At 42.1% G+C, this 27543-nt stretch overlaps 1 pseudogene; it reads left to right on the forward strand.

Moving 5' to 3' along the window:
* Positions 1-492: 492 nt before the first annotated feature.
* LOC122890247 lies at positions 493-23289 on the forward strand (annotated as a pseudogene).
* Positions 23290-27543: the final 4254 nt, after the last annotated feature.

Here is a 27543-nt window from a genome sequence, read left to right on the forward strand (position 1 = left end):
TAGAACAAACTCACCTCAGTGGTACAGGGGCAGACGTATGGAATGTCCTTCTAAACACTCTTCTCCACTGCCTCTGACTAAAGAGTGACTCCTGGAAGCCAGAGGACCACCCGACTCACCCAACATATACACTCCCATTGCGGTGGAGAAGCATTCTCAAACTGAAAGTGTCCTTCACCAGAGAAGAAGAGCCCCCAGGTATGTCCTTTACAATAACTATGGAGGGGTGCCGGGGCAGCGCAGTTGGTTAAGCCTGACTCTTGGTGTCCACTCGGGTCCTGATCTCAGGGTGGTGAGATTCCCCTCCACCAGGCTCCACACTCAGTGCTGAGTCCGCTTCAGACTCTCCCTCCCTCTCCCTCTGTCCCTCCCTTTATGCTCACTCTCTCTCTCAAGTAAATGAATCTATGACTCAGTCAATCAATACTATGGAGAAGCGTCCACTTGTCGTCCTCCAGGCATCCTCATGCGGCCCTCAGCTCCATGGCCGCCATGGAAGGCTGCCAGGACACTTTCAGGCATATGGCGGGTCCCGCCTCACTACGGAGACCTGGCGCACTTCCAGGGCCAGGAGTTCCAGTACCTGATGAAGAAGCACTTGGTAATCATCAGGCGCAACTTGCTGCAGGGCTCAGTGGACGAGACCATAGGCCACTCGAGCTTCACCTCTCTGGGCCACCACCATTGCCTCACGCCCCCGCCGGCGGCAGACGCTTCCCACACCGCCTCAGCGAGAACAGCGCCTTCCCAGGCTACTTGCTCCAGAGGCGTCAGCGCCTGCCGGGGCAGCTATCACGCATGCGCGTTTAGGTGCCCAGGCACAAACACCGAGATCAGGTTCGCTGAGAAGAGGGAGTAGCAGGAGGCTCTGCTGTGGTGCCCGCCTACATCTTGCCCCTGAGCATCAACATTCCAGACACCGTGGCCCACTGCATCAGTCCCCTTCCCTTCCCCACAGAAGGCGTCAGTGCTGCAAGCGCCTGCTCATCCAGCCCTCGGGGAGCGGGCCCTTCGGGGTACAAAATGGGCTGTGTGATACCAGCCGACCTCAATTTAATGGCCGACAACTTGCAGCCAGAAAATGAAAAAGAAGTTCCGGTGGAGACAGCTTAGAAGAGGAGTCAAAGCCACCTTGTTCCTATGCACAATTGATCGTACAAGCAATTACAATGGTTCCTGATAAACAACTCACCCTAAATAGAATTTATACATCACTAAAAACTATCCATACTACAGAACTGTGGACAAGGATGGGGAGAATTCAATTTGCTGCAATCTCTCTGAATCGTTATTTCATCAAAATACCAGGTTCCTGGGAAGAACCAGACAAAGGCTTATTCTGGAGCCTCTGAAAGCAAATTAATAGAGCAGGCTTCTAAGAATAGACGGCCTAGGGGCGTGGCCTTGCTTCAAAACACCTGGGACCTCTCATCTAGAAGTGCCCCAGCCTCTCCCAATCACACTGGAGTGCTGTCTGCTCACTACAGTGGTGCCCAGACCCCTAAGAGCCTGTTAAAAGAAGGTTCACCAGCCACCCTGGAGCCTGAGTCCAAACTGGCTGTCATCCAAGAGGCCCTGTCTGCCCAGAGCACACTGGGCTGTCTAGCTAGCGCTTTTTAATTGCCATGCAGCAGCAGCTGCCACCAACCATCAGGCCTGTCACCTACACAGTCACAGCCCTGTGACCACCTCGGCCTCCTGGCAGCTTGTTGTGCAGAGTGCATGTCATCCATCAGATCCCAGCGGCATCTATCACCAGCAGGGCCAGCCTGGCCCCAGAGAACACACACACTGTTGCCAGCCAGGCAGTGGTCGCTCAGGCAGCCATGCTGGCCCCTCCTAAGGCAGAGGCACAAGAGAAGGGAGATCACAAAGAAGTAAAGGTGAAAGGAGAACCTATTCCTGCGATTAGCCATGTCATACCAGGCACTGCTGGCCAGATCAACCAGACATCACAGACCGCCCCTGTCCAGACAGTCACCGCAGCACAACAGGTGCCTCCAGGTCAGCACCAGTTGCCCATTAAAAACTGAAACACAAAACGGGACTCACATGGTGCCAGTCCCTGCTGCCATCCACGACCCAGTGAACAATGCAGTGTTGAGTCCTATGCACAAGCTGGCAACACGTGAATACGTGTTGGCCTCTTTGCCCACAGAGCACAGGAACAGCGACTAGAGTGGCCAGAGCAGAGACTGGTCAAGACGGAAGACAGCACAAACATCAACTTCACCCTGAGTGTGGACTGCAGCAGGCAGCAGGCAGGGAGAAGGACCTCCCAAAGGAGAAACTGAGACTATTCCCACTAAGAGAAACTGCACTGTGTGAACGGAGGTTGCAGTTCTTGGATTCCCCACAAAAGATTTACATGAGGACCCACGCTCCAAGAAAGACAGCCAGAAGGAAAGGAGCAAGCACAAAGCAGTTTCTTAAGGACAGTACATTCTCAAGAAGAGAGAGTGGGCAGGCCCAGAGGTAGCAATTGCCCTGAGGCTACAAGGGTACTTTGTTTTTATGGGGGTGAGAGAGTCTTGGGTGCTGGACAGGGTGATCTCTAATAGAGGCTGCTTCCAGTCATTTGGGGCACTCCTCCCACAGGTTGGGAGGGGGAGGTTTTGACCCTACCAGGTTTCTATGGGTACCTTCCAGGCAGCAGTCCCACAAGGTGGGGGAGCTAAAACCACAATGCAAATACAGTATAATGAGTCCGATTTACCGAAGGAGAGGCTTAAGAGAAGAGGCTTCCTCTGAACCAGGGCTCTTGGTATGTTAGCCCCAGGGTCTTGGAAGCTACAGAGTCAGGATGTTGTGTGCCCAGGGCTTCTAATGCGTAACCTATTAATTCTTGCCTCCAGTTCCCATGTAAGTGTCTACTCCATCAGGACAGTTTTTCTTACTTTTAGATTAACTCTGTGATGCCAAAATGAGACATTGTCTCTCACCTGCACTGGAAGCATGTTATCTCTGTGGGTAGAGGGCCATGTGGTTGGGGTTCACCTCAGCACCGAAATCACAAAAACACAGGTGGTCTTAAAATTCCTTAAAGAAGTCACACCTTTTTCAAAACACAAAACCACTTGCAACAAAGCCTGGTTCTGGAAAGTCTCCCCACTCCAAGCTTAGCTTGTTAACTCCAAGCAGAGGAGCTTAGAGACCTGTGGGCCTCCCTAAGGGAGGCACCAGGGGCAGGCAGAGCTGTAGGGACAGAATAATCTCCTTTTGACTGTCCTGTTGAAGTTCAGTTGGAGGGACTTGAGGACATCTCCAGGTCTCTCTGTGAGAGCAGGCCCCTAATACATATAGTGCACCTCGAGCTCAGTGTGTGGGATGGTTGCACAGACAGATGCCCACGTGGGGCTGTGGATAACCATGACCCAAAGAAGTGCTGGAGTCTTGGAGCTGCACTTAACTGGTTCTCTTTCCCGCTACATTTTGTGGTTTCTTTTTTTTTTTTTTTTTTAAGTATTCTTACTTTTTTTTTTTTTTGTAAGATTTTATTTATCAGAGAGAGAGAGAGCACGTGCAAGCAGGGGGAGCAGCAGGCAGAGGGAGAGGCAGGCTCCCCACAGAGCAAGGAGCCTGATGCAGGACTCCATCCCAAGACCCTGGGATCAAGACCAGAGCTAAAGGCAGATGCTTAACTGACTGAGCCACCCAGGCGTCCCTGTGTTTTTTTACTTTTTGTTGACTTTGTTCCTAGCATAATTTTCCACTTTAAGTAAAACAAGCCTCCTAAGTGTTGTGTGTGTTTAAAATGATAGAACTATTCTACCTCATGTGGAAAAAAGATTCAGTCTTACCACACAATGCTTTTAAAAAATAATAACTATGGAGAAAGAAATAGAGACATAAAATCGAGGTCTCTTGTAGGTATGAGTGTTCTTTCCAGCAACTATCCCCCAACTCTCAGAAACAGAAGGTGACATTACACCATCAACACCTTGCCTCAAGCTCACATTATAAGATGAGGGTGCAAAGAGGACCCAATGAGATTATGCTGAGTGAAATAAGTCAAGCAGAGAGAGTCAATTATTATATGGTTTCACTTACTTGTGGAGCATAAGAAATAACATGGAGAACATTGGGAGATGGAGAGAGAAGTGAGTTGGGGGAAATTGGAGGGGGAGACAAACCATGAGAGACTGTGGATGCTTGAGAAACAAACTGAGGGTTTTGGAGGGGAGGGGGGTGGGGGGTTAGGTGAGCCTGGTGGTTGGTATTATGGAGGGCACATATTGCATGGAGCACTGGGTGTGGTGCATAAGCAATGAATGCTGGAACACTGGGAAGAAATAAAATAAAATGGGGGGAAAAAAAACAGAAGGGAGCAAAATAGAAACCACTCAGCCAATTTGGGGAAATGAGAAGGCCTAAACAGCACCATCCCCTTTCTTTTTTTTTTTTTTTTTTTTTTTTAAAGATTTTATTTATTCATTTGACAGACAGAGATCACAAGGAGGCAGAGAGACAGGCAGAGAGAGAGGCAGAGAGAGAGGAGGAAGCAGGCTCCCTGTTGAGCAGAGAGCCCGACATGGGGCTCGATCCCAGCACCCTGGGATCATGACCGGAGCCGAAGGCAGTGGCTTAACCCACTGAGCCACCCAGGCGCCCCACCATCCCCTTTCAAAAATGAAAAGCATAAATACAAAGGCTCATCAACAACACAAAAATACTAAAGCAGGAAAAAAAGTTAAAAAATGGAATATGTTCTAAAAGATTTTCTAGAATAAGCATACTCAAAGGAATTAGACTTTAAGACTTTGCTTTAGACAGAAAATTATCTATGAGATAAGATGTGAGAGGAAAGATAAATGATAGAATAAAAAGTTTTAAAGGGAAAGGTAATGAAAAAAGCTGAAGACCACAAATAGCTAGGAAACAATAAATAAATATGAACCAGGAAGTAATGAAAATGAGGGAAAAATAACAGTGATATGTGGGGGATAGTTTTGAGAAACTTATATACCAAACACAGAGGAAGCAAATATAGGGAAATACTTAAAACAAAAATGATAGCAGGAGGACAAACACCAGCATTTCAACAAACAGATAAATGGTGCCCCTGAAATGTCAAATAGTAAATGAAATTGAGAAGATATGAAAAGGTAATACAGAAGAAAACTTACCCCAAATAAAGAAAGAGCCAACTTTGTAAGTCAAAAGACATAGTATGTTATTTTAAAAGAGAGTAATATAAAACCACTACAACTCATATGAATATGCTGAGAAAGTTTTTATACTTCAAGGATAAATATATTTTAAGTTTTCTCTGAGTATCCATGAGAAGAAGACAAACAACAACAAATTTAAAGTCACCTACAAGTGGCCAGACTACTTTGATTAAATCATTAAGTCAGACCCTGTCACTCCTCTAATAAAACCCATCCAGTGTTTTTACCTCTCGTTGTGATATAAATCAAATTTCTAAAATGTTCTATAAAGCTCAACCTGATCTTAACCTCAGTTAGCATTCTGACCTCATCTCTTCTATTCTTCTTTTCACCTCATTTGCTCCAGGTAAAGAGGCCTCCATACTTTTCCTCATATATGCCAGATATGGTTACCTCAGGGCCTTTGCACATGCTGTTCACCCTGCCTAGAATGTTCTTGATGCATTGGATATGAGGATGATGAGTCTTGATGAGGATATGAGTCGTGCTCACTCATGTCCTTCAAATGTCCACTTCTCATGGATTCTTTTCCTGACTGCCCCATTTAAAGTAACCCTCACTCTGGCACTCTATATCCCTTCTTTTCTTGTTAAATTATATTTATTTATCTATACAATATAGGTAATTTGTTATTTATTCATTCTGTTTATTGTGTGTGTCCTCCCACTAGAAGTTAAGCTCCAGGAGAGCAGAGATATTTGTATGTATGTTGTTTATTTCTGTACAATCAGTACCTAGAATAGTGTCTGTCCAATAGTAGAAGCTCAATAGATAGGTGTCAAATGAATGAATGAATGAATGAGGGAAAAAATCATCTATCTCAAAACTCTCCATAGGAACATTCAATTCCAGAAGACAGTAGATAAATAGAAATATGTGACTGAATAGTTTATCTTCACCTTGTTCATGTATAAAAGCAACAGAAGGGGATTGTTAGATGTAAATGATCTTGGAAAATATAACACGTGTGCCTATGTTTTGCAAACTTATTCAATAACACCATTTCATTAAACTAAGAGGTAGTACAAAATACACAATCTTTGGAATATAGAAGCTACTTTATGGAAAGATTAACAGTATGTATTAATTCCTTTTTAGTTATGACTAAGGGTTAAAAAAAGAACTATTAAAGTTGCTTTAATTAAAGTTAACAATTATTGGGCGCCTGGGTGGCTCAGTTGGTTAAGCGACTGCCTTTGGCTCAGGTCATGATCCCGGAGTCCCGGGATCGAGTCCCACATCGAGCTCCCGGCTCCATGGGGAGTCTGCTTCTCCCTCTGACCTTCTCCCCTCTCATGCTCTCTCTCTCTCACTCTCTCTCTCTCAAATAAATAAATAAAAAATCTTTTTAAAAAAAATTTAAAAAAATAAAAAATAAAGTTAACAATTATTTATAAAAAATCATGTAAACATCATAAATCCTAGGAAAACTGTACAACAGAAAAAACAACACCTATAATAAACTTACCTGTTGCTAGAACGAAATAGCAGAAATCAAAAGGAAGGGAGAAAGGTCATTAAAGTGAAATTGTCTAATGTTCCTAATTGGGAACTTCACTCTGGGAAAGTGAATTTTGTTGCCAAAACACTCTTATATACCACTTGTTGTGGTAAAAACAAATTAAATTGTGTGGGACGGCAATTTGGCAGTATCTATAAACTTTTTAAATATGTATAGAAATTGATTGCAAAAATTATCTTAATTTTCCACACCTTTGCCAATGCCCTCCCACTCATATCCCATAATCTCAGCCATGTAGCTTGCTTTGGCCAGCGGGATAAAAACAAGCTTGACGTAAGAGACTTGAAGAAATGTTTACATGCTTCCACTCCCTCTCATTGACCTGCCTTGCCGTGACAGAACTTGCCCAGATTAAGCTTCAAGGAAAAACACTGAGGCTATCAGACCAGACAATAGCTAGCCAACCCCGGACATGTGAGAGAGCCCCACCAAGATCAGCAGAACTCCCTAGCCAACTCACAGCTGACTGCAGGCATATGACTTGTTTTAGCCAAGAACTGCAAAACCAATACATCATCTTGTGAGTAATAATAAATGAGGGTCTTAAACATTTAGGATTTACCCTGCCATACATGGAATTACCTTTGAAAGCAATTCTTCCTTTAGGAATTTACATTAAAAACACACTTCCTTTCTCCAAAAAGAATTGTAATAATTCTTTTCTAATTGTACAGAAGGCCACAGGAATGTTTATTGTAGTATTTCTGCTCATAAGAATATTTATTGTATCATTGTTTGCAGTATGAAAATATTTGGAAACAACATAAATGATCATCAGTAGGAGATACGTTAAATATCTTTTCCTCTGAAAAGAAGGTATGTGGTGATTAAAAGCATAACTTAGATTTATAGATCTTACAGATTTATAGATTTTATAATACCGCAACATGCATTACTCAATGATGAAAATGAGTTACAGAATGATATACAGACCTTTATATTTCATAAATAATATATAGACTTTATATTTTATATTTCATAAATGCACATATGTGCATATGTAGGAAAAAATGTTTGCAAGAATACACAAGCTGTTAATTATTATTACCAGGGAGTCTGGAAGAACATAATAATGAGAATGACTTTCACGTTTTCTTGTGTGTGTATATTTTGCATATTTTATTTTGTGTATATTGTGTATATTTTACTTTTACAGTTATATGTAGTCTTCTTGTCCTTTAAAAAACAAGAAAGACTTTTTTAAATATAAGGAAGGAACTTTCTATGGAGTCACACATTACTCCACATAGAATTAATGTTTCTGAGGCAGCAGGTATTGGACAGATCCACTGTCATTCTTTTTTTTTTAATTAACATATAATGTATTATTAGCCCCAGGGGTACAGGTCTGTGAATTGCCAGGTTTACACACTTCACAGCACTCACCATAGCACATACCCTCCCCAATATCCACAACCCTACCACCCTCTCCCTACCCCCCTTCCACCAGCAACCCTCAGATTGTTTTGTGAGATTTAGAGTCTCTTATGGTTTGTCTTCCTCCTGATCCCATCTTGTTTCATTTTTTTCCTTCCCTACCTCCAAATTCTCCAAATTGCCTCTCAAATTCTTCATATCAGGGAGATCAAATGATAATCATCTCTCTCTGACTGACTTATTTCGCTCAGCATAATACCCTCTAGTTTCATCAATGTCGTCACAAATGGGAAGATTTCACTGCTTTACCTGGCTGCGTAGTGTATGTGTGTGTGTGTGTGTGTGTGTGTGTGTGTGTGTGTATATCACCTCTATATATCACCTCTTCTTTTTCCATTCATCTCTTGATGAACATCTAGGTTCTTTCCATAGTTTGGCTATTGTAGACATTGCTACTATAAACATTTGGGTGCACGTGTGCACATACCCTTTCGGATCACTACGTTTGTATCTTTAGGGTAAATACCCAGTAGTGCGATCACTGGGTATTGGGTAGCTCTATTTTCAACTTTTTGAGGAACCTCCATGCTGTTTTCCAGAGTGGCTGCACCAGCTTGCACCATCCACTGTCATTCTTGCATTTGCACACAACTCTCCATTCAGTGAGTGCCCCAAAGTGAACTCATTTCTCTGACTTAGCTAGTGCTCAGAAATGATCATCACAATCTCTATAAAACTGGGTTTATTAAGAGGATCCATACTGTTTATGAGTCATAGAAAACATGTTCATTTTCCTATCTGTGTTACAGACTGCTTGGAGGATTGATGGAATATCGCTTAGAAATGTTCTAGAATTCAGATGACGATGTGTTCGGATAAATCATTACTGGTTACTATATACTCACACATACTTAGAGGCTAGAGCTCAGAAATTTATTAAATGTACTGTCTCTTCTTTGATCTTTCTGTCACAGCCCCTGGACAAAATTCTCCTGAGTTCTTGGCAGGGCAGCTAAGAGGAGAGCCGCTCCTTCTCTTGCTGCTACAAGCTTGTAGAGTGGGGACCAGCCAGGAAGGTAAGTCAGTTAACAGCAGTGCTCACAGAAGGATTAAGAGGTGTAGGGCTTTATGTTAGGTGCTGTGGGAAGGAAAAAAAGAAGTGCGCCATAATGGGGTCCTTGACCTCAAGGAATGGCTGCCGGCAATCACGCTGTCTCTCTTCTTTTGGTAAATATAAATTCTGATGTGAGGAACAAAGACAGACACAGGCACTGTCTGCACGCTGTGAGTAGACATGCATCATCCCAGAGCTTTCTGTGGCCAGCTGAGTTCTGAAGGAGGGAACAGAGAAAGTGAGAGAATTCTCCTGTCCAATTACAGTCTACTACACAGTACAAAGTTTTGCAAATTCCACAGGTCTCTCTCTGATTGACAGAGCATGTATAAAATCTGAGACACCTTGGTTCTTGGCTTGGCATCCCAAACAAAGCAGAACTGTTAATTAAATATTGCTTCTCAAAAAAAATTTTTTTAATAAATACTGTTTCTCTTCTTGTTCCCAAATTTATAGCTACAGCAAAGTTGTCAGCTGGAAGGTTGTCTCCCACTTAGCATTTTGAGGGGCATCAGGTGGTGGTATGGCGGGGACAGGAGTCCTGTGAGCCATTACTTCACCGGGATTCCAGAAGTCATGCCAGTTGGGGGAGAGCAGTGTGTTGTGGGTTGGCACATTTACCTCCTCTTCAGGGTGGATTTCACCCTAGTTAGTGAATGAGCCTTTTCAAAAGGGCTTGAAAGGTCCTAGAGTCTGACTAGGAAACAAAAGTCTAGAAGTGAGATGGCAGGAATACAAATTCTGACTGAGGACTGACATGGACGCTCATGGATTTGATGATGGGAGTGCAAAGTCTTCTTCACCAGTCATGCAGTCCTCCCTTGGCACTAACTGCTGCTATATTCTTTTTCAAATCACTTGCTTCTCAAGGCTTCAACTTCTTTATTTGAAAAATAAATTCTGGAATCTCAGAATTCAAAGAAGCCTTAAGGGATATTTAGTTCAATTGTCTCTCCTGAGGATTTCTACATGATCTCAGATGCTTCTCTACACTATGGTTTTCTGGAATTCCATTATCCTTGTAAGAATGTAGAGAGAATGACAAAGAGATTTGAAGTCCCTAAACTCCCTCTCCACCTTGAGCGCCAGCACTGATATCACCCCAGTAAGGACTGCTTCAGGCTGTCCTCAGAGGGCAGGAAGGGTATGACAAGGTGAGAGGCTTGTGTCTCTCCCTCTGCACCAGGTGGTGACATGAGAGAGGAGAAAGGTGCCAGGCAGGGGGCAGGCAGACAGCAGGATGTGCCACACTGCTCTACACACAGGTCGCCACTATCAGATTCCATCTTGCTTTATGCGCCTCTCTAGCTTTCAAAATCCTGCTGCTTTTATGTCAATGGTGAAAAAATATCAGCCATGATAATCCCTCAAACACTTTTATCGAGCTGTGGAATGAATGCACCAAGGCAGGTGCCAAAGGAACCATCTCCAATTAGGGACAAAGTCCATTAAAAAGTGTTTAGGATGTGGGGCACCAGGGTGGCTCAGTGGGTTAAGCCTCTTCCTTTGGCTCAGGTTATGATCCAGGGTGCTGGGATCGAGCCCCACATCAGGCTTTCTGCTCAGCAGGGAGCCTGCTTCTCCCTCTCTGTCTGCCCACCTCTTTGCCTACTTGTGATCTCTTTCTCTCTCTCTCTCTCTGTCAAGTAAATAAATAAATAAAATCTTTTTTTTTTTAAAGTGGTTAGGATGCAAAATAATGTGAAACAGCTTCAATCCCACAGTTAAGACACAGGTATATACATTTACCAGCACACCTTTGTATTTGTAAACAGGATCTGTGCAGATGATCGAGATCAGAGGAAGTAGGCTCTAATCCATCCCGTATGAGCAATGTCCTTGGAAAAATAAGAACTCAGACACAGTTAAATATATACAGAAGGAAGACAGTGCGACATATGGAGAAGACCATCTACAAATGAGGAATGTCTAAGACTACCAGTACTGAGAGAAGGACCTAGAACAGATTCTCCTGCAGAGTCCTCAGAAGGAACCAACGCTGCTAACACCTGGATTTTGGACTTCTAGCCATTAGACTAAGACAATAAATTCCTGTTTAAGCCATCTGGTTGGTGGTACTTTGTTACTACAGCCCTAGGAAACTAAAACAGAGACCAAAAATACATCTTCCTAATGAAATTGTTAGGCAAAACAAATGAGTTAATAAATGTAATATACTTAGAACACTGTCTAGCATATAGGAAGTCAATAAACACTGCTATTAATTATTTTGCACTCCATTCAACACAACTATAACATAGAATCATGTATAATGCCAAAGGCTGGGACCAATAAAACAAGGCAGTTTACTCAAAATTGCTTTTCATTGTTTTCCCAATTGGCATTCATTATGCCCAGTTCTATGATTGAGAAAGAGTTTTCTCAACTTTTTCTTAAATCATACCTTATTTCTAAGCCTGGCAAATTTATGATATATATTTTTCCCCACACTAAAGCGTCTCCTTTTTTCCCCCCACTAATTGTAGTATCCAAGCCTCTCAGATCTCTCTCAGTTCCCAAATTTCTCAGAAAGATCTAAAACATTTTTATTTGAGATCCTTTTTAATCACTAAGAGTTTAACATGTTATTACTCTCAGGGAGAGTACAACCTGAATAAGAATCAAAGTCTTAAACTCAAGAATGGACTGTACTATTGGAGGATTTAACCATAAGCCAGCAGTTGAATAGACTCTTAGAGAGCTGAAAGGAAGAAAGACAAAACTCAAGGCTTTCCTGAGACTTCTCAAGCCCCCCATCTTCCATAGGTCTAGGCCAACACAGTCTCGATTTTGTTGCTCTGACAAACAAACTTGATAATGATTCAGTCAAAAGACAATGGTTTACCTTATTACCATAAGTTTAGAGAAGAGGGACAGAATATCTCTCACAAATGGAAACCCACTGGATAGAATTCAGAATCAAAGAATGTGATCGAGCCACCAGCTACTTATGTATCAACTTGAGGAAACTGAATGTAAAATTCCACTGCCACCACTTGACTCTGCCGTGTTGTCCCTACTTTGACTCCTGCATCAATGCCTTAAAAACAGTTAAGCCCTATCGACAATCAGAATTTTGTTAACCTTAAGTACAAACTGGTTTATCAACCCCCCCCCAGCAGACGTAACAAATCAAGTAAACTGAAAATCATTCTATAAGCTGTATATCCCTCATGATCCCAGCAGAAAACAGATGGCATGTTAAAATAGGATTATTTAAGGAAAATTTAATTAAAGAATTACTTACAAAGATATGAGCAGCACATAGGGAAACCCCGAGGAAAAATCTAGAACCGGGGTTTAATAACTGTAAATTTCCTCTGCCACCTGTAGTCTAAGGAACATGCAGAAGGAGTGGTAATCAGAATCTGGAGCAGGCAAATCCTATGGAGAGGACTCCCTGACATCCCAAGCAGGCAGCCAGCTCCAAACACCACAAGGGAAAGAACAGGAGGCTAAATACCCTGACCTTACTTTCCTCCTCATCCTCTGATCTTTGAGCTGTGCTCTCCATGGGTGTTCTAATCTCAACTAGAAGCCAGAAGACTAGAAATCTTACTGATAAAATGTCTCTCAAGATCAGCATCCAGAAGTACAGAGCAGAGAATGTGGACAGTGGGTCAAAGAGGAGATATCTAGCATAACCTGTGACCTTGGATACATCCCAGGACCTCTCCAAGCCTACATTTTTCCATTTTTGGATCCCAACAGCCTACCCAGTGCTAACTCAGGGTCAAAAGTTCTTAATGAATGAAGCTGAGTCTGTAAAATTACGTATTTAAGATAAATAATTTCCGTAGCTCCTTTCGACTTTAACCTTCTCTGATTATGAATTTGTTCAATGTCTTCAAATATTATTCGATAGTTATGGCCTGACCATAATGAAGAGGTCACAACTGCTAAAGATTAATTTCACATCCCAGTCTTTAACTCTGTATTGTTACCTCTTCCATCGAAAAATGCAAAAATAAATTGCTAGAGTGTTATTCATTGAGATGTCTAAAGAAAAGAAAGACCAAAATATTTAGTTGGACACATGATTGTGTGATAGTAAAGGAGAAAGAAATAATTTTGATTATAAAGGTAGATACACTGAAGCTATCTTAGGCTTGTAAAGAAAGGAATAACTTGTGATATGCCATCATAATGGGAAATTGGGAATATTTCTGTAAATATTCCTGCAATTTTTAGTGCTGTATTTCAGTAAATATTTTTGAGTACTGCTCCTGTTACTTAAATTAGTACTCCTAGTAGAGACTCACAAGTGTTTATTAAATTGAGAAAACGCTACCAATATATTATCAGAAATATGTGATTTTGCATTTAGGTATATAGGTACGTAATTAGAAAAAAGGTTGCTACTTATTTTCCACCCATGTTTTACTTAGAAATTTGCAATAAGACCTTAATTTAGGATTATATATTTCTAGCAACAATTTAATTTCTCAATAATTGTTACACACACAGGTACAAGTTGAATTGCTTAAAGTTGTTAGCAAAACGTAAGCCAAGAAGGGCCCTGTGTTTCTTTCCAGGTATTTACCTCAAAACCACTTTCTATTTCTATTCCTAAAGCTCTTTCACTGGTAAAAAAAAAAAAAAAAAGCACCACAAAAATATTTTTTGATTCATCCAACTCGTTTTGCAATCCACTTTCCAACCCCATAAATCTTAAGTGGGTACTTACTAATTTTTCCTCAAGGACTTAACCTTAGGGATTTGGATCCTGAATTTACCCTATTTGATTTTGTCATCTTTTCCTTAGTGAGTCCAATTCACCTGCTCTCTGAAGTTCTTTTATACTTGTTGAGTGTTTGTATTTGGGGGGGCGGGGGAGAAGCTTTCCTTAATACTCTTCTAATTGCTTTTCTGCTTTCTCCTCCCCCTTCCTTCTTCATTTAATTTGTTTTTTATTCTTTTTTTAAGAAGACTTTATTTATTTATTTACTTATCTATTTATTTATTTGAGAGAGAGAGAGAGAGCACGTGTAAGAGGGGGAAGGGAGAGGGAAAAGCGGACTCCCTGCTGAGCACAGAGTCTGATGCAGGGCTCAATCCCAGAACCCTGAGATCATGACCTGAGCAGAAATCAAGAGTCAGACGCTTAATCAACTAAGCCACCCAGGCACCACGATTTGTTTCTTTATTCTTATAAACTTTTTTTTTGGCAGGTCTTCAATGAGGTATTCAATAGAATAAAGGGTCATAGAAATAACTGTAAGGCTGCCAGAATTTAGCAAAGTTCTTCTAATATGTTCTTCCACTTAGTGCTCTCCTCCCCCTCACTGTTTAAACTTTTTTCCCAAGGACTCTCTTTTCCAATGGGAAAATGATGTTCCAAGAACCCTAAAATGACTTCATCTGTCTCTCACGGTATTTCAGCAGCACAGCTGAGGCTAGATCCCTGGAGTCCTGTTTTGCAATTAGATGATTTAACCTCAATTCTATTCCTTGTAATAAACAGCAAACAAGATCCATATTTCACTTAAATATTATAATTTGAAAAGAATTACATACCTGATATTCTTTCCTTGAAACACTTGGTTTCTAAAAACATGGAAAGAATGTTCTATTCTGAGTGTGTCAGGAGCTCAGAGATGAAAGCGGATAAATTGTCCCCTGAAATCATTAAAAATGCTGTTAAAAAAGTGTGTTTGACATCTTAATAGGAAAATGACAAAATAAAATGTCAGTAATTCTGCTTCCGTACCTGAGGCTCTATTAGACACACTCTAAATGATGGTGACTAACACCTGCTGTGAGGCATTGCTTTCACATGATATAAAAATTACTGCTCTAAATATCCTAAACAAAGTGGGACGTGTGCATTGGCCATCTGTCTGCTCTAATTGGTTTTTCATTAGAACCCTATGATTTTTTGAGCTATATCCCAGTTTTGTCCCTCTGTTTCCTTAAACTGGTCTGGAAGGGGCGGAGGACCGGCCACCTGAACATGTGTGGGGCACTCTCCTTCAGAGATCCCGTGAATGAACTTGGATAGTTTCAAGTTTTTGATGGCTCAAGTTCCAACACGGACCAATTCAAATCAGCAGCCTCAAACTGTAGGCAGCACTTGTGGCAAGGCCCCCGACTGGGCCCTGAGTTAACGCCCCTTCCATGTTCACAGGCAGAGGCACACTTTGTGCTCCCCCAGAGTCCTGTGAAAGACCTGGAAGGGAGGAAATTTAACTAGCACTCGCTGAGATCCAGCGAAGACTTGGGCTCTCCGCTCAGTGTTTTTTGGGTCCTACCATCACACTCAGCCACCACCCTACCTTCACCTCTAAATAGGAAGGGGAAGTGAGGCAGCAGAGCCCCGAGGCACTGCAGTGGGGGGAACCACAAAGAAAGCTCCGGCACTTCCGAGTAAGCATCACATCGCTGCACAAATCTGAGCTCTGCTTTCTTTCCATTTCTACTCCCGGCTTACCAGAAGCACTTCCAGACCTCTCCCATCTCAGAGCACAAAAGATCAAAAGATGCTGAAGTTCAAAAGATCCCCAGAAAGTGAAAACAGATGCAAGAGAAAGGATGAAGGGCACAACCAGAAACTTACAACTCCCATGTTCATTTAGAAAGTCCTTCAAGTAAAACCTTATCACACAGAACAAGAACAGTGTGAAACGTCGCAGAGATTCACACCAGCTGGAAAGCAGACCCTTAGCCATACTGTTGAAGGCGGTGGTAGCGCCAGTTTCTTGGTGACAAAGAATGAGAAACGGAAAACCCAACCTCCTGTGTTTCCTTTGCACTTTGTCATATATCACTGTACATAAATATTCATAGTTCTCTTGAAAGAGTGCATTTCTAACATTCTCAATAAAACCTTTAGTGGTCCTTGTAAATGCCATTATGAAAGATCCCTTAGTATTGCCATATACAGGTATTTGGGGTCAGTGGATCTTATCTGAATATTTTATCCAAGTAGAAGACAGGATTCTGGTATCTATCATGGACCGAGTCAGGTCAGCCACCTGCAAACTGTCTGCCTATGCAACACATTATCCCACCATCTTCCAGGAGAAAGTGTAGAACCAGGCTTCTCTCTAACTCCTAAAGGAGGAAACAATCAACACACCTGTAATTGCAAGGTCACTTCACCATATTATGTACTCCCCTCTCCCTGGCCAAGACACTGTAGGAAAATGAGACAAGGAAGAAAGGGTGGAAAAGGAACAGGAAATCAGAAGAGGCCCACGGGTGAGCAGTCTGGTTTTTGAGCAACAGCCAAAGATAGGGAGAGTGGTTTATTTATGGAAAGGGAGATGAGAGGCATTATATGCTTTCAAGTGTCTGAATGAAAAGGAAACGTGTTTAAAGGACACTGGAGGTGGGGGTCTTCCAAGTGTATCCCAAACCTAAGATCTGTGATGGTCTGGGAGAAATTTTAGATTGGCTGGAAAGATAGAACTCATCCTCATAAAAGAATATTCATTATATTTTAAAGTATCTTATCAAAGCCTGCGAACTAATGAGTATGAGTAGAAAAAGACCCAGGTATCAGGGAGATGGATTTTGGTTAGAGTTTTAATGACAGCAAGGGGGCTTGAAAAAGATCTTTGCCTATACATCAAATGCACTTTTCTTTGTCCTGTGTTACACAAAGAATGGGTGACACTCATCTCCTGAAATGCAATGGAGGTGTGAGGAGGCAGAGAACCCTGGATTCAGAAACAGGCAGCACCACCCTTTAGTTGTAAGACGTGGGACAGGTTACTTATCTCCTGTAAACAAAGATATCTACCTTCTAAGGAGAATGAAAGCAGGGAACAAATGTGATGGCCCACAGCACCATGCTGGAACACAGTAGATCAATACACATTTATCCCTTTCTTTTTAATCTCAGAAATTGTATTTTAATCTCAGAAATCATAAACTTCAATTTAGTAAGTATTTATGAAGCTTTCAGGAGGTGCCACGCTATGGGCCCCTGGGGACTAAAGAGAAATGAGTATAACAATATAACCCTTTTCACCAGCTTGAGCTACCCATAGAGTTGGCTTGACCCTGTATAATCACATTGGCAGGAAGCCCAGTTATCCCTCTGGAGAACTCTCACCAGCCCTATCACAAATCATATAAAGATCCTGGAGGCTCACTGATCTCAAAAGGGGTTAGTCCATCTGCCAAATGAGTATGAAACACTGGGATGCATGATCACACCACCAATGCTTGCTGATCTCTGGTCCAACATTACCCAGAGTATAATCTATGGCCACCTTCCTGCCGATGCTGCCGAGCCCCTGAACAGCCTATGAGGTTACCCCACACAGGTGCCATGGTTACAGTTCTCTCTCGAACACTAGCTAATGTTTTTCAAAGCGCAGCCTTACTTTCTGTGTGCTGGAACAAGTCCCTCCCTCAACCAAAGGAATCCTTGGGCTGTCCTCTACCTTGGTAATCAAGAATTCAAGAGCAAATGTCAACAAACTACACTTCTGTGGGTCAATTCCAGGCCACTATCTACTTCAGTATCACTCATGAGCTAAAAAACGTTTTCACATTTTTAATGGTTAAATAATGTGTTATCAAAAGAAGAAGACTATTAAGTGACATGGGAAAAAATTACGTGAATTTCAAATTCCAGTGTCTATAAAGAGAGTCTTGTTGGAAAACAGCCATGCTTATTCACTTACATATTGTTTATGGTTCAGTTGGCATTACAATAGCAAAGTTGCTTCCTGAGTTATTATAATATAAATTATATGGCCTGCAAGTCTAAAGTGTTTGCTGACCTCTAAGTTAGAGACTCAGTCCCTTCCCTGTCAAGCAGCCTCGGCCCCTTATCCAAATTAATCCATCATTCCCTCCAGAGTTGTGCAAACATAGAGAAGACAGAAATTTTTGCTGTGCAGAAACATCCCAAAGGGAATAGTGCACTTTTTGCCTAAGGCAACAGCATCAACCCACCTCACATTTTTCTGACAAAGATGGCAAGTAGAACACCAAAGTGTTTCCAGGGCTCACAATCTCTGCTTACTTAGAGAACCAGATTTTTTTTCTACAAAAAAAAAATATATATATAAATAAATAAATAAATAAATAAATCCCTTTCTATTCGCTCCCTGAAGCTATTATCAAGAGAGTGAGCACAGATAGAAAAGAAGAGAGGCCACACGTCTATATTTCTGGTCCTCTGCCAGAATGTAGAGTAGCTTTAAAGATTTTATTTATTTATTTAACAGAGAGAGAGAGAGAGAGATATCACAAAGTAGGCAGAGAGGCTGACAGAGAGGGTAGGGGGAAGCAGGCTCCCCACTGAGCAGAAAGCCCAATGGGGGACTCGATCCCAGGACCCTGAGATCATGACCTGAGCCGAAGGCAGAAGCTTTAACTACTGAGCCACCCAGGTGCCCCTGTAGAGCAGCTTTAAACCACAGCCACTCCTTACCAACACTATCAATGCCACACTTATCTAGTAGCCGCAAGTATTGGGGAAATTCTTGAAGGAAGGAGTAGAGCAACCTCAGAGCTCCTAGAAGATGTCTCAAAATGCATTCACTACAACTCACAGGAGAGACCCTTGGTTCATCACTCAGGACTTAATTAAAAAAAAAAAAAAAAACAACTTAGGGGCTCCTGGGTGGCTCAGTCGTTAGGTGTCTGCCTTCGGCTCAGGTCATGATTCCGGGGTCCTGGGATCGAGCCCCGCATCGGGCTCCCTGCTCGGCAGAAAGCCTGCTTCTCCCTCTGTCTGCTGCTCCCCCTACTTGTGTGTGTGCTCTCTCTCTCTCTTTCTCACTATCAAACAAATAAATAAAATATAAAAAAAACCAACAACAACTTAATTATCAAATTGGACGATCTCATTTCCAGCATATGGTTAATCAGAAGGTAGCAAGAGCCTATGAGAGACATGTACAATGACAACAGCTAGAAGGGACTGAGAAACATGAATCAGATATAGCCTAAATAGTTATGAAGACTCAAGTCTGGACTTCCTGATGCTTAGCCCATTTCTCTTCCTGATAAGTGATTCTCCCACCTTGTTATGGAGGTATAGGTATATGTAGTCCCATCTGGACCAGCCTGAGCCATGGTTCTGTCAGTGCTTCTTCGAAGACTACTATTTTTATTTAATGTGTCTTGGAAAAAGGACTGAGTGCTACATGGAGAAACGTGCCAGGGTCAATGCTCAGCTTCTCCTTGAGGATCCAAGCAGCTCCCCTCCAGCCCTGGGCTTGCACATTGCACACAGGACCACCAAAGCTGTAGGTGAGCCCTCTACCCCAAGAGGGGGTTCAGCAACCACTGAATGTTACTGGAACATGATCTTTGAATAGGATGATCATATGACTTAGCTTCTAACCTGGGACACCTCTGAGAGTAAAAGGGAGGTGCTACTACAGTGAGATAGCCATTGAGGCTGTCTCGGACACAGAAGGATGCCTGGTCTCACCCATCAGCACAACCCTCCTCCACTCCACTACCATTCCAGACCTCTCATGAAAGAATCTCTTCCAACCCCATAAAATACTCCTTGAGATGACTTCCGGTAGTCCCATTTTTCTCTAACTCAGAGCATTTCCAGAAACATTTTAGCACCTCTTACAGATTTAACACCCTGTGCAACATACTGGCTGGGCCTCTCTGGCTTTATTCAGTGAGCACCTGCTATATCCCAGGATCCAGGAACATACATTTATAGAAAGTACTAGTTCACTCACAAAACCAATGAAGAGTTAACCCCACCTCGACTGATAATTTCTGAAGGCTCAGAGGGGTTGTGGAACTTGGCTAAGTTCACATAGCTCAGAGGCGGCAGCACCAGGATTTTATCTCACAACTGCCTGCCCTCTAAGCCTATTTCTCTTTCCTTGTGCTACCTGGGGTTGAAAGATGGCAAAAGATCCGTGAAAGACATGAGCAATTTCGCGCTCCATAAGATGACTGAGCCCATCTGAGAGACCAGGACCCTTCCTCTTCTCTTTTTCCCAAGCAACCAGATGACGACAACTTATGTGGACATTTTCCATGTGAACCACTCCAAACCACTGAAAATACAGGAAATCTCCCAAAGGCCCTAAAATGATTTAAACTACTTGCTAAGGAATCTTAGGTGGCTAGCTCTGCAAGAACCCAGCACATAATCACTCACGCTTCTTTTTAACAGCCAGTAGTTTGCTTCCTAATTAAGAACGTCTCTCTCCCCACTGTGGGTTTGACACTTAGTCTGAGATCTCCCAATCAGCTGGCATTTGCCAGTGCTGCCCAAACTTGGCTGGGCATCAGAACCACCCAGGCGCCATTGTTAAAAGATTGCTGCCCACACTTCACCCACAGAAAGGTTGGTTCTGGAGGTCTGGGTTAGGCCAGGGAGTTGTTACTTTTTTTTTTTAAAGATTTTTTTTAAAGATTTTAAAGACAGAGATCACAAGTAGGCAGAGAGGCAGGCAGAGAGAGAGAGGAAGGGAAGCAGGCTCCCCGCTGAGCAGACAGCCCAATGCGGGGCTCAATTCCAGGATTCCAGGACCCTGGAATCATGACCTGAGCCAAAGGCAGAGGCTTTAACCCACTGAGCCACCCAGGCGCTCTGGGAGTTGATACTTTTAACAGACTCCCAAAGTGACTCTGATGCAACCAGTCCAAACACTTGGCTTTGGGGAATCAATAAACACCACAAGGGAGAAGATTTGTATAGGGGGGAAAAAGTCACAAGTGAGACTTCTGCCTTTTCTGCCAAGCCGCAATTTTCTTCAAGGTTCTTTGTCTTGGCATTGAAGCAAGACAGTCAAATCCAACCAAAACTTTCTGCAATGTTCCTGAAGCCCAATGAAATTCAAATCTTAATCAAGCTGGATATATATATTGGCAAAATAGAGTATATGTCTCATCAAAAATGTTAATCAAGAATGTAGCCCATTATGCCATATTTATAAAGTCCTCATGCATTTTTCAACTTTAATAATTTGGGTTGTAATCTTCTCACACCTCAGTGTAGGACACAGCTTAGATTCTTGTATATTACCCCCATACATTTTTTAAAGCCTCTTGTAGAGTTAGGTAACACACAAGTTGTTTTTTGTTTTGTTTTGTTTTGTTTTGTTTTGTTTGACAGAGAGAAATCACAAGTAGGCAGAGAGGCAGGCAGAGAGAGGAGGGAAGCAAGCTCCCCACTGAGCAGAGAGCCCGATGTGGGGCTCGATCCCAGGACCCTGAGATCATGACCTGAGCCGAAGGCAGAGGCCTTAATCCACTGAGCCACCCAGGCACCCCATACACAAGTATTTTAAAGTTTAAAATTTACTTTTAAATCTGTAATTTGTACATGAGCTCGTGAAGGAGTTCAAGGATTACAAATACCCTGGAATTCACACATAAAATTATTTCTGGGATAGGGAAAAGTCTCTTGATTATGATCAAAATGCAATTTCATTTTTGTCTCTGTTTGGTCACGCATTGAAATCACATGGGGAGCTTTAAAGATTCTGATGCTTAAGCCTTACCCTCAAATGTTTTTGGTTTTTTGTTTTTTTTTTTTTTTTTTTCATCTAAGGCATGGCATGGGCCTTGGGATTTTTGAAAACTCCCCTGTGACGCTAATGTGAAATCAAGATTGAGAATCCAGCTTTATCCACTATGCAGTGGGAGCACTGTGTGCCTGAATGAAGGTTTGGGTGAATCCCTGCCTTCCTGGCAGCTCTCAGATGATAGGGCCCTTTGGCTCACTTTGGTGTAAAATACAGTTTTGATTCAGTAATTTGAAGATCCAGTCTTCTACAGACAGCAAGCATCTCAACATCCCTATTTACCTTAGCATTTAATCCTTGCACTCCTTCAGCTCACGTGGCTGGGAGTTGAGGAGCGAGGGTGGGGCCAGCCCCTGCTCTTACTTGCTCTGCCCACCTGCTCCCACACTTCGTTCTGGTTGCACAGAGGCGGGGGTAGATGGGAGAGGTGGGGGACGATGAGGAGCTAGAATGGTTCTGATTTGGCTGGGGGGTTTCTTTGGAGTCTGAGGGCCTGGCAGATGGTAAAGCCCCCACTGGGCCCAGCAGATGTTGAGCTGTCTCTCTTCTAAATGAGGCTCTTTTATAGTCTCTGAGATTTCCATGTTGGGATCCCTCTGTCCTGAGGTTTTCCCGGTTTTAAACTCCTTCCCCCATTTTTTTGCATCCTGAAGTCCATGCCAGCCTCTTCTGTCTGAGGATTCTTTGCTCCGGTGTGAGTCTCAAGATGAAGTCTCTCCCCTCTGGCCCCTTCTGGTCCAGGAAAATGTTGGCACATCCCCTGAAGCATGCTCCCCAAGCTCTACCATATAAGCACTTGGGCTTTTTATTGCTCTTTCAAATTCCTGGCCCCAGTCACACTCAGTGCAGCATCTCTTAACTTTATCAGGCCACACAAGGCTGAGAACACATTTCAGAGCCCTCCAGGGCTTCAAGTAGATGCTTGATGCGTTTAATGGCAGAATGAGGGCCGTGTGGGTGGAAGGAGGACCACCGGGTGAGTAAGACATAAGGTCACAGGAACAGAAGTCAGGGTATAGAAGGACCTAATGAGCCAAAGTAGGGACTTTGGATTTTATTCCAGCTGCATGGGGGGTCCACTGGAAATCTTTCAGCAGGGGAGTAACCTCATCTAATGTACAGTAGAGTGGATTTGGGGGGGACAGGAGCAGAAATGAGGCTGAATCAGGAAGCATCTCTATAAGACCCTCTCCATGGCCCTACCCCAGCTGGGTGGAACTTCCCCTACCCCATCCCACCTGCAGATCCCGAAGATTCTTGGCCCCTTTCTTTATTCTAACCCTCTGTTCACACCTGAAAAAGCATGGCAGAGGCTCATCACAGCTTACAAACTCTCCACACCGGTCCCAAGAATCTCATTTTTAAAAAGAGTTAAGTGATCTAATTCGCGGGAAGGAAATTCAACTACGCAAACAGAATAATCTATCGGCCCACTCAAGTCTGGGCCCACAGAATCCTTTCAAGACTTTCTTCTGGTTAGGACCACCAGACATTCTGATGTCCGCACAGAGCAAACAAGCACTCCACTGTGAGACAGACACCGGCCTGGGTGCCGAGTCCTTGGTGTTGAACAATGTAAATGACTTCAGGGGTCTCCATCTCGACAGCTGGAACTCTGTAGAACTCAGTGAATAATAGCAAATCGAACACTTAACAGACTTCGTCAGGCATGGAGTGAGCTGCGGTCACCACCACCGTGGTCACTGGACCTCAGTGTGAAGGGTTGTCTCTGGCAGCGATCACTCTCCCTAAATGGGTCAGACAGGTTTGTCCCTTCTCGGTAAAAACAAAGAGTGCCCTCTTCTGCCCAACAGCGGAACTTCTCCACAAAGCCAGAGCCTCACAGAGTAACTGGAACTTTAGTTAGGTCGCAATGGGTCTTGCAAAATGGGCCAAAGAAACTGAAAAACACCACTGATGAGCCAGGGAGCCATTTGTAGGAAAGCTGTCACTCTGACTCTGCCCTAAATTCATGTCCCAATTTTATAAGTATCCTATTTTAACTGTAGAAAAGATGATGAAAAGATTTAAATCATAGGGTAAGTTCCATCTATCAAAATGGCAAAAAAAAAAAAAGAGAGAGAGAGAAAAGATAAAATTAAAGTGCTTAAATTTTATATTGTTGCAATGAAGAGGAAGTATTATTCTTGGCATGGCATAGAATATTAGTTCAAGTTCTCGGAGAAACAATCTGTCAATACATTACAATTTTTTTAATCTCTTATTATATGTTAGTCCAGTAATCTTATATTTGGGAACATTTCCTAAGAAAACAGACCCAAAGGAAATAAAGTAGTATGTATAAAGATGTTTAGAGCAGTGTCACACTTCATTATTTTAGAGTATAAAACTGTAAAAACTCACATACAAGTAGCAAGCAGGAAAGAAATGGTTATATGAAGTATAGCATGGAATTACAATGCTTTACTAAAAAGCCGTTTGGCAGTGTAGTTTCAGGAACAAGCATAATGTCTGTGCTGTGTATATGACTCTGGGAAAATACAGAAGACAAAATGCTGTTCATCCCCAAGTATAGTGCAAGTGAATACAATGGCAAAAGATTTTAAAGTAAATAGAGTTTAATATTCACTCTTATCTATACAAATGATCAAGTATAAAACAATAAAAATAGAAAAGGGAGAGAAAACCAGACAAAAAAAACTGTTAGCTATTATCTCAAGCTTTGGTCTTCTCAAACCATCATCTTCTGCTTTGGAAGCCAAGGAAATTTATTTTATTATACTAATAATTTGTTAATAGAGTATATTTGCTTACTAATATATAAGAAAGCAAAATAGCCGTTAGAAAGCTATGCCAAGTTTCCTTTCTCATCTCTTAAACACACAGCTTCACACTTTTGGCTCATTGAGACATAGCCTAAGAAAATTCTAGGTCCATGTGTTAGTATTTATACGCTCTAATCTAAGGCTAAAACCCAAGTTTACGCAGAAGGTTCAGTAATATGAAAATCAATCTGAAAATGACAGAGAGTTTCATGAAACCCCTGATAAGGCTCAAATATGACAGTTTGCTGGAGGCATTCCATATTGAGCATTCAGGCAAAAACAGTAAGCTTTTTTACAATTCTCATTATTAAGCTCACAATATGTTCTCAGTTCTGGCCTACAGGGATTTAAAGTGTGAGCTCAAAATGCCTAACAAGACACAAGCCTTTGTGAGGGCTCAACTATCTCTCTTCTAGAAGGACCAGGCAGTAGTTCAAAATTTATCCTGCATAGGAATCTACATGAGGAGTTGTTAAAATTTCCAATTCCTAGACCTCTTTTGCCAGAGATCCCATGGAGGGGATTTCTTGGCAAGGCCAAGAAATCTTCATTTTAATGAAATACACAGGGGGTCCTACCGCAGGCGACCCACCCTGCACTTGAACAAACACTTGTGCAACAGAGTGTAGGGCTGCTTCAATTAACCCTGTGAAAAGTTGTGGATGAGGGGCACCTGGGTGGTTCAGTCAGTTAATCATCTCCTTTCGCCTCCTGTCATGGTCCTGGGATCAAGTTCAGCATCGGGCTCCCTGCTCAGCGGAGAGCCTGCTTCTCTCTCTCCTTCTGCTGCTCCCCCTACTTGTGTTCTCTCTCTGTCAGATAAATAAATAAAATCTTAAAAAAAAAAAAAGTTGTGAGTCTCCTTTGAGCTAGGATTCCAGACACTATGCTAAAGAACACAGAATCCAACCAAGTTTTAATATCTCCAATTACCAAAATCCTACTCTTAGCTTCCACTGTCTCTTACCTGGACTCTCTTGTACTGCCCTCCTCGAGGGTTTCCCTGCTCCAACACAGCCATCACAGTGACCCTTTTGAAGCCCAAGCCAGAAGATTATTCCTCCGCTGCTCAGTCCCCTCCCAATTCTTGACCATGACCTACAAGGCCCCAATTACCTTGTTCCTAGCTACCTCCCTCACCTCTTTCCTTCTCCCTCTCCACCCCACACACAATGATGTCCTTGCTGTACTTCTAAGATACTCAGTGTGTCCCACCTCAGGGCCTTTGCACTTTCTGATCCCTTAGACTGGAATTCTCTTGCAGCAAATACCTTCCTGCTTATGCTTTTACCTCATGATCACCTTAAAGAGATGCTCTCGTTGAGTGACCTAGACCCTGTCACCCTCTTTCCTCTATTTTTGCTTTGGCACTCGCTGCATGACACCTGCTATATATTTGTGTGTTGGTGAGAGCAGTGGCTTCATCTGTTGCCTGCATTACTCAGTTCCAGCAGCTATGGGCATATGAGGCATATAATACTAAGGAATGAACACGTGTGGGGATTTCACAGGTGGGGACTATGGGAAATATGATATAGGTAGAATCCATTGGAGTCTACTTGGAGATCCAACTTTAAATACAAAGGAGGAATGTCTACTCTGCCGGTTCTGCTACATTACTGGATGTTGAATGAGATCATCATTTAAAAAAATAGATCAATGCAGAAAGAATTTCAAATATATTTTTTTGAATGTTTAAGATTCCTTGGTGTTGCTGGTATCTTTTACAGTTTTCTTAATGGCTATTTAAACGAGGTATCTGCAGAGGTTGATGTAGTAGTGAAACTAAAACCCCAGAGTTACTCATCTGTGCAGGCCCTTGTGAGAGCAGGGAAACCCTGGAGCTGTGGAATGTTCCAGGTGGGGAGGGAAAGATGGGTTGCACTCAGGAAGCTTCCCTATGTAAGCAATTCTGGCAAATTTCCTAGTAAGTTCTCAGAAAAAAAAAAAAAAAGACTCCTAAGTCTCTAAATTTCCAATAATTTATCAGAATTTTCTTTTCTGGTTGTAAGTATTGATCTTTGTTCCCAATTTTGTATTTGTAGGGTTTTTTTTTTTAATTTGTTATTTTTCCTAAAGGGGTCCTGTGTTATATGTATGTATCTTTGTGTATGTGTTGATCTTGACTTCTCACTGACGTTAGAAACTCCTCTGGAGATGGGATTATGTTTTATACTTTCTCTATCTCCCAGGGGTAGAACTGAGTTCACAGGAAAAACCCAGCTAATGCCATGTCCCTCAGACCCCTGCATGGACCATACTGCAGGCAGGGGGTGGGTATTGTAAAGGTTTTAGCGAGAAACAAGGGTTCCATTCCCAACTTACTGCTTTAAAACCCAAAGAAATTTCTTTAACAGTCTACATTGACATCATTATATGTATCTTAAAAGATAATACATTTTTATTTTAAAGATTTAAAAGTTATTGCTCTCTGATTCCATATGTTTTTGAGTGAATACATATCTACAAAGTAATTATAGAAAAACACAGGGATGGGGTTTTTTTGTAAGAAGTGAGAAGAAGTCATAAGTGTTTTATAAAGATCCAGTTCAGACTTAGCTATTTATAATGGAGACTCATTGGCTTGTATCTCTTATTTCATACAATTTTATTTAGCAGTAATGGAACTTAATGAAGAAAGGTTCTTCTTATGCACTTAGGGTTTCTTTTTTTTTTTTTAAGATTTTATTTATTTATTGGACAGACAAGAGATCACAAGTAGGCAGAGAGGCAGGCAGAGAGAGAGAGGAAGGGAAGCAGGTTCCCTGCTGAGCAGAGATCCCAATTTGAGGCTCTATCCCAGGACTCTGGGATCACCAACTGAGCCGAAGGTAGAGGCTTTAACCCATTGAGCCACTCAGGTGCCCTGAGTTTTGTTTTTTTTTTTTTTTTAATTTGAGAATTAAATTGCTTTTAGTTAATTAAAAAAAAGAAATCTCTCCAATTTTCACATCAGGGCAGAAAGAAAAAATTAATCACTACTTAAATGGAAAACTTCAGCAGGTCCACAGAAATAAAACTTCTATATTTCTTTTCACAAATATGTTCTCTAGAAAAATGAGGAAAATAAAATATAAAACATGCCAAATTGAATTTTTCAAAT

This window comes from Neovison vison, chromosome 11 (genome assembly GCF_020171115.1).
Source record: "Neovison vison isolate M4711 chromosome 11, ASM_NN_V1, whole genome shotgun sequence".
Lineage (NCBI taxonomy): Eukaryota > Metazoa > Chordata > Mammalia > Carnivora > Mustelidae > Neogale > Neogale vison.